The sequence below is a fragment of the Leptopilina heterotoma genome, unplaced genomic scaffold, assembly GCF_015476425.1.
Source record: "Leptopilina heterotoma isolate Lh14 unplaced genomic scaffold, ASM1547642v1 Lhet_51, whole genome shotgun sequence".
Classification (NCBI taxonomy): domain Eukaryota; kingdom Metazoa; phylum Arthropoda; class Insecta; order Hymenoptera; family Figitidae; genus Leptopilina; species Leptopilina heterotoma.
In genome coordinates, this window is record NW_025111110.1 from 220,846 (window position 1) to 228,608 (window position 7,763).

General features: G+C 25.5%; 1 long non-coding RNA gene across 1 annotated transcript; it reads right to left on the reverse strand.

Annotated features, from left to right (window-relative positions):
- Window positions 1–2,088: 2,088 nt before the first annotated feature.
- Window positions 2,089–6,287, reverse strand: LOC122507740. Its single transcript, XR_006302145.1, has 3 exons — window positions 6,203–6,287; window positions 3,852–3,913; window positions 2,089–2,187 (listed from the first exon to the last, which is right to left on the reverse strand). It is a non-coding gene; the product is annotated as an uncharacterized LOC122507740 (long non-coding RNA).
- Between the last annotated feature and the right edge of the window lie 1,476 nt (window positions 6,288–7,763).

Sequence of the window (7,763 nt, forward strand, 5' to 3'; positions counted from 1 at the left end):
TCAAAACGTTGCTTCGAAATTATTTTAATTTTTAATACGTTTTTTTGTCTCAATTTAATATTCTTAGAAAAAATATGATTGAATCCAAGTGTAAAAAAAATATATAGAAAAATTGAAATTCAATTCATACTTTATTGATAGTTTTTGATTTAAAATGGGTATATTAAATGTTCTGCGAACATCTCTCTCTACCGTATAATATAGAGAGGGTATTCTTTATAGTATATCGCGAGACGGTGAGACATGCAGATATTCTATTCGCAAACTCAGAAGGATGCACGACTTGCATTATCTATACTGTGTATTGGTGGTGAAGGCAAAGTCTAAGGTTTCGAGGTTGAGTCTCGCTTTTGCCTTCTGGCTAAATTCCAGCCAGAGGAGCAGAAGAGACTGCGCCTCTTGCCGTCTGTTTCGCTCGAGACATTCTCGTCGACACCCATCTCAAAAAAGTTAAATGTACAAAACAAATTTCTATTATCGTTTTCCTTCCTCTATAAACAATGAACGCGCCATTGTTTACCGCACAGAAAAACGAACACACTACACTGCCCATAAATTTATTTTTTTCGATGGAACATTTTAATCCTCAAAGTTTAATATATAAAAATTATGAATAATTGCAGATGAAACTAGCAGATAATTTTTCAAAATTATATATTCACTGTTTTAAGGATATCAAATTGAGACAAAAAATGAATAAAAAGTGTTGCAAAGCAACACTTTTGATTCATTTTTTGTCTCAATTTGATAATCTTAGAAAAACTTCGTTTGAGAAAAATTTAATTTTTTGAAGACAACAAACACAAAATACAAAAGAATACAATTCACAAATTTATAGAATGTAAAATTTTTAAACAACATAGTGACAAAAAATATAGATAAAAATGTCAAGAAAAATATATTTTTCTTCAGTGCCAGCCCCAGAGAATGCGCCCCACGTTAGGGAGCGCCGCGACGATGCCTGTGCGAAAATATTTTTCTATTTGGGGAAGACTCGAACCTAAAATTTTCACACAGGACACCGATGTGGCTGACGATGGCTGAGGCCGGCACTGGTTGCACGGATTTATTTCACTCACGAAAAAAATTACCGATTTCCCTACCTGTGGTCGCAATTTAAACGAAAGTACAATTTACCCCGTTCATACCAGAAAAGCTACTCCTCTACCTACCCATCTATTTATTCCAAACCTACTTTTAAATCACATGTATACACACACATCACTCCACGATTCTCACACATACCGCCCAGGTGCAAAAGGCCTACTCTAGGGATAAAGGGGCACGTTAGGCTCACCCATACGTCCCGGGACGCATCCGTCACCTGAGCTCAAAATCACTCAAAAAAAGGGGAAAAAAATTCCTGAAAGTGAAACATCTAATTAACTCCCTAAGTGAAATTGACCAAAAATTTAACTTTCTTTTACATGCATTAACTTTTTACTTTAATAAAACTAATTAAAAGATTTAACAAACAAAACTAAAAATTGATAAAACTAAATTCTAAATCTTACGTGCATTAACTTTTAATTTTAATATAATTAAATAATAAGTTTCATAAGTAAAAGCAGAAAGATTCATATTACAAAAACAAGACAAATTTTAGTGCAAAAAATTTTTAAATTGATAAAATATTAAAATGTTCTTTTAATTAGTCTTTATAAATGGAACAAAATTACTTTAGATTATGAAAAATTAAAAAATAGCTAATACTAAACAATACATTGCAAACAATAAATATATACATAAATAAAAGATACATTGACAAAAATATTACTTTCGTAATAGTAAAATATACTAAGAAATAATATATTCGTCAATGGTGTCACTATGTTGTTGGGGTTCCTTCCCTGTTTTTAGAGAAATTTTAATGTTTCAATAGGAAATTTACGGTATTCTTCTTTAATCGAATTATTAAAAAGTTTATTAGTTTTAATTTAACTTAATTATTAAACTATTAAAAGCTGAAAATGGTACTTAAAAATTTACAAATATATTAATTGTAAGTAATTATAAATAAAGAAAATGAATTCATGAATAACTGTCTCAAACAGGGAAGGGCGTAAATAAAAAAGGACTCACTCGAAGACCATTCTTTGTTCCGTTAAATCCTCTATGCGATTTCCCACGTTGTCCAGGGACCACTCTTCTTCTCGTCCACCTTCTTGTCCTTTAGATTGTTCTTCGCTGATAAAAAAACAAATAAAAAATTTCTTATTATCAGTTATACAGGAATTAATTTTTATACACGAAAAAAATTAAATCTGCGAATTTTTAAGAACTTTCTAGACTAGTGGATACGGCCTTTCCCAAAACGGAGTTCGATATAAAATGTGGGGAATAGTACAGAATAAATTTCCGAAATGTTGAGTATTTTTTCTAAAACTTCTAAAAGTTTATTCTAATAAATATTTAAATTTATCACTCGGTCGTCTTAGTTATAAAATATAAAACATTGAGTTGAACGATTCAACTCAATGTTTTATATTTATTCTGAAAAATTCATCGCATTTTACAGAACTTCGTTTCGTGAATGACTGTATTCGCTAGTAAAAAACGTTCTGTAAAATTCACTGAATTCTTTTCTTCTGTGTATATTATATCACCTTTAAAAAATTATTTCTCCTTGGAGAAACTGTCTGTAAAGTTTTTTGAAAAATATAATTAAGAGTTTTATATAAAATTATTGAATATTAATATTTATTACAAAATTATTAAATATAATAATATAAATGAAAAAATAAATATATGGTTGATTCTCCTGAAAGGGACCCTTTTTTGGTTGAATTTCCAAAAAATCAAATTATTCTTTTTTTGTTACTTTTTTTCATAATTAAATTTAGAAAATATTTAAAGATAAAAATATAAGCTGCGCAAAATTAATTTTCAGAAATAAGACCTCCAAGAACATTTTATTATCATGTGTTCTAGAGGTTAAGTATAATTAATTATAACTTTTAAATTAATTATTTTGTAAAAAAAACTCGGTAGGAATATTTTTTTTTAAATAATAAATTGTTATGTTTCAATTTATTGCACTTTTTGCTTTTATATTTTATTTTTATTAAATTAATAATTTAATTTGAGGGTTAAATATTTCAAAACAATGATTAAAAATCAAAAACAAAAGAAAACGCATATCAAATATAAAAAAAGGCTTCGGAGATGAATTCATAATTTAATGAAAAAATTCTCATTTTTTTTAATTTTAAAAATATTACAATTTTTTTAACAATATTTTTAGTTTTTAACATCAAATATTTTCACATAGATTACATATTATGTTTAAAACGTTAAAAAATATGATGTTGTTATATAGAAAACGAGGCTTCGGAGATGAATTTAATTTTTACTCTCATTGATAATACTATTTTAATTAATAATTTCAATAACTTTTTTTATCTTATTTTAAACAAATGTAAGTAAAAAATAATCGTTATGTTCTGAACTTTAATTTGATATATATCATAAATATGTTGAAATTATTTATATACGTTAAAATATATTTATAAAATATACATTCTGTTTAACCAAAATTCGATGACAAAATTAAATATGTTTTTTTAAATAGGAAGAACTTTAAATATAAGCAATAGAAGATTATATAAAGATAGATAAATCTTCGTAGATTATAAATAAATTTTTTTTTAAATTTAAACTTGATAAAATATTAATGAAAAATTAATTTAAATAATGAACCTCATGTTGGAGACACGTGAAGTGGTCCCTTTCAGGAGAATCACCCATATAAATTATTAAATCGACGATCCAAATGTATAAACTGACTCTACGCCTTTGACTCATAGTCTGCTTGAAGTTACTTAAAAATGACAAAATAGAAAAAAACTTACAATTGTGAATTTGCGTATTGCGGAAGAGTCCTAATGTCCCAGCATACACTTCCGTTGATCTTCTGAAATAAAATTAATAATTACAATTTAAACTATCTTTAGTATCATTGTTTTATATTAAGTTTAAATATATTTAAAGTGTTTTAAAAATTAGTTTATAAATTAATCATGTACAGAAATTTATTTTTTGTACAAAAAAATTCATTTTTTTTGTAAAATATCGACTTTAATTATAGTTTGAGCGTACAGGCAATTATTGTTACTCGACTAACAATTATTTCCAATTTTAAGTCTTACTAAACTAAAAATGATCAAATCTTAAATGTTCGAGTAATTTCATAATACAATAAAAACGAAAATTACGAATGTCACCACTCTTTTTTCTTTATGCAAATAAAAATGTTTAAAAGAATTCTTTGAATTGAAAAAAGATTATAGACATCCTACTCTAAACCTAATTTACTTATAAACAAAATTTTCTATTTAATTAAAAGTCTGAAATACAAGTAATCATGTTAAAGTTCTATTTTTCACGTTCCTAACTAAAGATAGATGTACTTTTTTATAATTATATCATTATAATTATAATATACTTTTATAAAAAAAAGTTAAACCTTTTCTGGATCTCACAATGAATCAAAATAAAATTTTTTTGGAAATTGTTAAATAATTAAAAGTATTTGTTATTAATTAATAACATTAATTTAATCTATCATCAAATAAATATTTATTCAAATGAAATAATTTTTAAGTCAATTAAATTGTATTTAAACCAAAATAATTTCAATATTTGAAGCAAATACCATTTAATTGATTTAAATAAAAATTATTTGATTTAAGCAAATATTTATTTCATACACTAAAAAAAAAGCATTTCAGGAAAAGTTATTAAAGTTTTTTATTTAAAGATCAATATGTAAAGTAAGAAATTTGCTACATTAGACAAAAATAATGAAGCAAAATGCCATAAAAGAGAAGAAAAAATGTTGAATTTTAAGAAATTCGGTTTTTCGAAATTTTTATAATTTTTGATTTTGTACCAAAGGGTGGAGACAATTAAATAAATAGAGTATTTTTGAAGAGCCCAAAAATAATGAAACTAAATGCCATACAAAAGAAGGAAAAATGTTGAATTTTTAGAAATTCGGTTTTTTGAAATTTTGCTAATTTTTCATAATTTTAGATTTTTTACCAAAGGGTGGAGACTATTAAATAAGTAAAGTATTTTCGAAAAAGCACAAAAATAATGAAGCTAAATGCCGTAAAAGAGAAGGAGAAATGTTGAATTTTAAGAAATTCAGTTTTTTGAATTTTTGATAATTTTCCATAATTTTAGATTTTTTACCAAAGGGTGGAGACTATTAAATAAGAAAAGTATTTTTGAAGAGCACAAAAATAATGAAGCTAAATGCCATAAAAAAGAAGGAAAAATGTTGAATTTTAAGAAATTCGGTTTTTTGAATTTTCGCCAATTTTCCATAATTTTAGATTTTTTACCAAAGGGTGGAGACTATTAAATAAGTAAAGTATTTTCGAAGAGCACAAAAATAATGAAGCTAAATGCCATAATAAAGAAGGAGAAATGTTGAATTTTAAGAAATGCAGTTTTTTGAATTTTTGCTAATTTTCCATATTTTTGGATTTTTTACCAAAGGGTGGAGATAACAAATTAGGTAAAGTATTTTTGAAGAGCCCAAAAATAATGAAGCTAAATGCCATAAAAAAGAAGGAAAAATAATTAAGCTTAATCATATAAAAGAGTAGAAAAAAATGTTAAATTTTAAGAAATTCGGTTTTTCGAATTTTTGATTTTTTGCTAAAGGGTGGAGACTATTCAAATAGTAATATTATACTACCGAAATAGCTAAATAGTAACTAATTATTAATTTTCCGGTCAAATTAAATTCCCGGCTATTTTCTGATTTTCCAGATTGGTAGAAACATTGTTAAATGTATTGGTAGAAACTAAAACCCGTCGAAGACGGATACGACAGCTTGTTTAATTGATAATAGTCAATTAATCGGTTATTTGAATCAAATAATTTTTTTTCCAGTATATATTTGGATGAAAATAATTAAATTATAGACTTTCTAAATTTGATAAATTATTCTTTACAGAATTTACAAATTCCCAAAGTTTATAATAATTGATTAAAATAATTTTTGTGTCAAGAAAAAGCAAACAGCTTGCTAAAAATTTATAAATCGAAAAATTTCTCAGCCTAATTAAATAATTAAATTCAATATAAGTCGAGAATAATAATGATTCTAACCAGCCAGTCACAATTTGATTTTTTCAAATAGGTTAAAAATCAGTCTTCACTAAATCTCTAGAAACAGGAGGGACTCACTCATTCGCAGATTTCCAAAGAGGAATTTGTCTTTGTTGTCTCAGCTCTCTGGCAAATTAACAAACTTGAAGTTGTATTGTCAAACTGACTATTGTCTCAGCTCAGTTCTAGATTAACGAAATTGAAGTTATCACTGTCATCTCCTCATTTGCAAATCTACGTACTCTAGAATTAATATTTTCGTTCTTGTCCTCATCACATCTATGGAACAACATTTTATCCCATTATCCAAACTTTCCAGATGAATTCTGCAAAAAAATAATAATTAAATTAATAATTAAAAATAATAATTTAAAAAAATAATAAATAATGAAATAAAAATTACCAGACAAAATATTTTATATGAAATAAATAAAATAAATGAAATGAATATTAAACAATTTCAAAAAGTGTTTTTCAATTTTTACGTTTATTGAATTATTTTGTAAAATTTTCTAAAGACTTTTCTCAATAATTGCAAACGAATTTAAAATGAACAGTAGTGTGAGAATAAAGTGCAATAAAAATAAATGAGAATTATTTGAGTAGTTTGGTGAGACTGCCTTTACCCTGTCTTGCCCGCATCGTCCATTACTACTGCCACATTATTCGTATGGACTGCTACGAACTATAGCTTTGCGAAATAAATTGTAATTGCAATTCGGCGAACAAAATCCGATTAATTTCAAGTAATTTCACTTAATTTTTACTATTCACACCAATTCTATATTATCCGATAATAAAACGTCCGAAAATAGCACATGAAAATTTCAATTCTCCGAGTCGTCAAATTTCAGTTTCCTCATTGGTTTTAACTTCCAAGTTTTCTACCAGATTCTCAAAACCGCTATACCCGTTACCGTTGTAATTTCCTTACGAAGAAAGCTAATTCTATTTGCATACTAAATTTTACTAACATTTTCTTATTTTACTTTTTCATGTTCTTCATTTACATATTTTAAAAGAATTTTCATTTTTTATTGCACTTGAAATTTTACATTTTATTTCGAGTATCATTCTCTAATTAACTTTATAAACATGAATGTTTAATTTCATTCAAATAGCTCACGAAAAAGTGCGTTAAATAAATAATGTATCCTACTTACAATTTTCTATTACACTTTAAAATGACTTTATAGTTTACTATCAAGTATATAATTTTCTACTTTAATTCGTAATATAAGTTTCTATTAAAAATCAAATTATATCTCCACTTTTTTTTTTCTTCGAATGTATCGTTTTAATAATTCATTAAAAATTCTCCACACGTAAAATTGTTTCAAAGATTTTAACTTTGAGAGCAACTACTTTACAATTCAAATTGTTTACGGTTTGTCCATTAGCGGAACAAATTTTTATTTTTTCAAGTGCATATAATTAAAGCTCACCTAATATTTTTTCTGTAATTTCAAAATTTTTTCCAAGCTGTAAATTTTAATAAGTATTAGAATAATTGTAAATTCTTTCCTAATTTTTAAGAAATGTAAATTTTTTTTATCTAAAAATTTTAATGTATAAAGTGGCTATAACTAGGATCCAACAAATTATATTAACGACCCTTTTGTGTAATGAAATCCTCCAT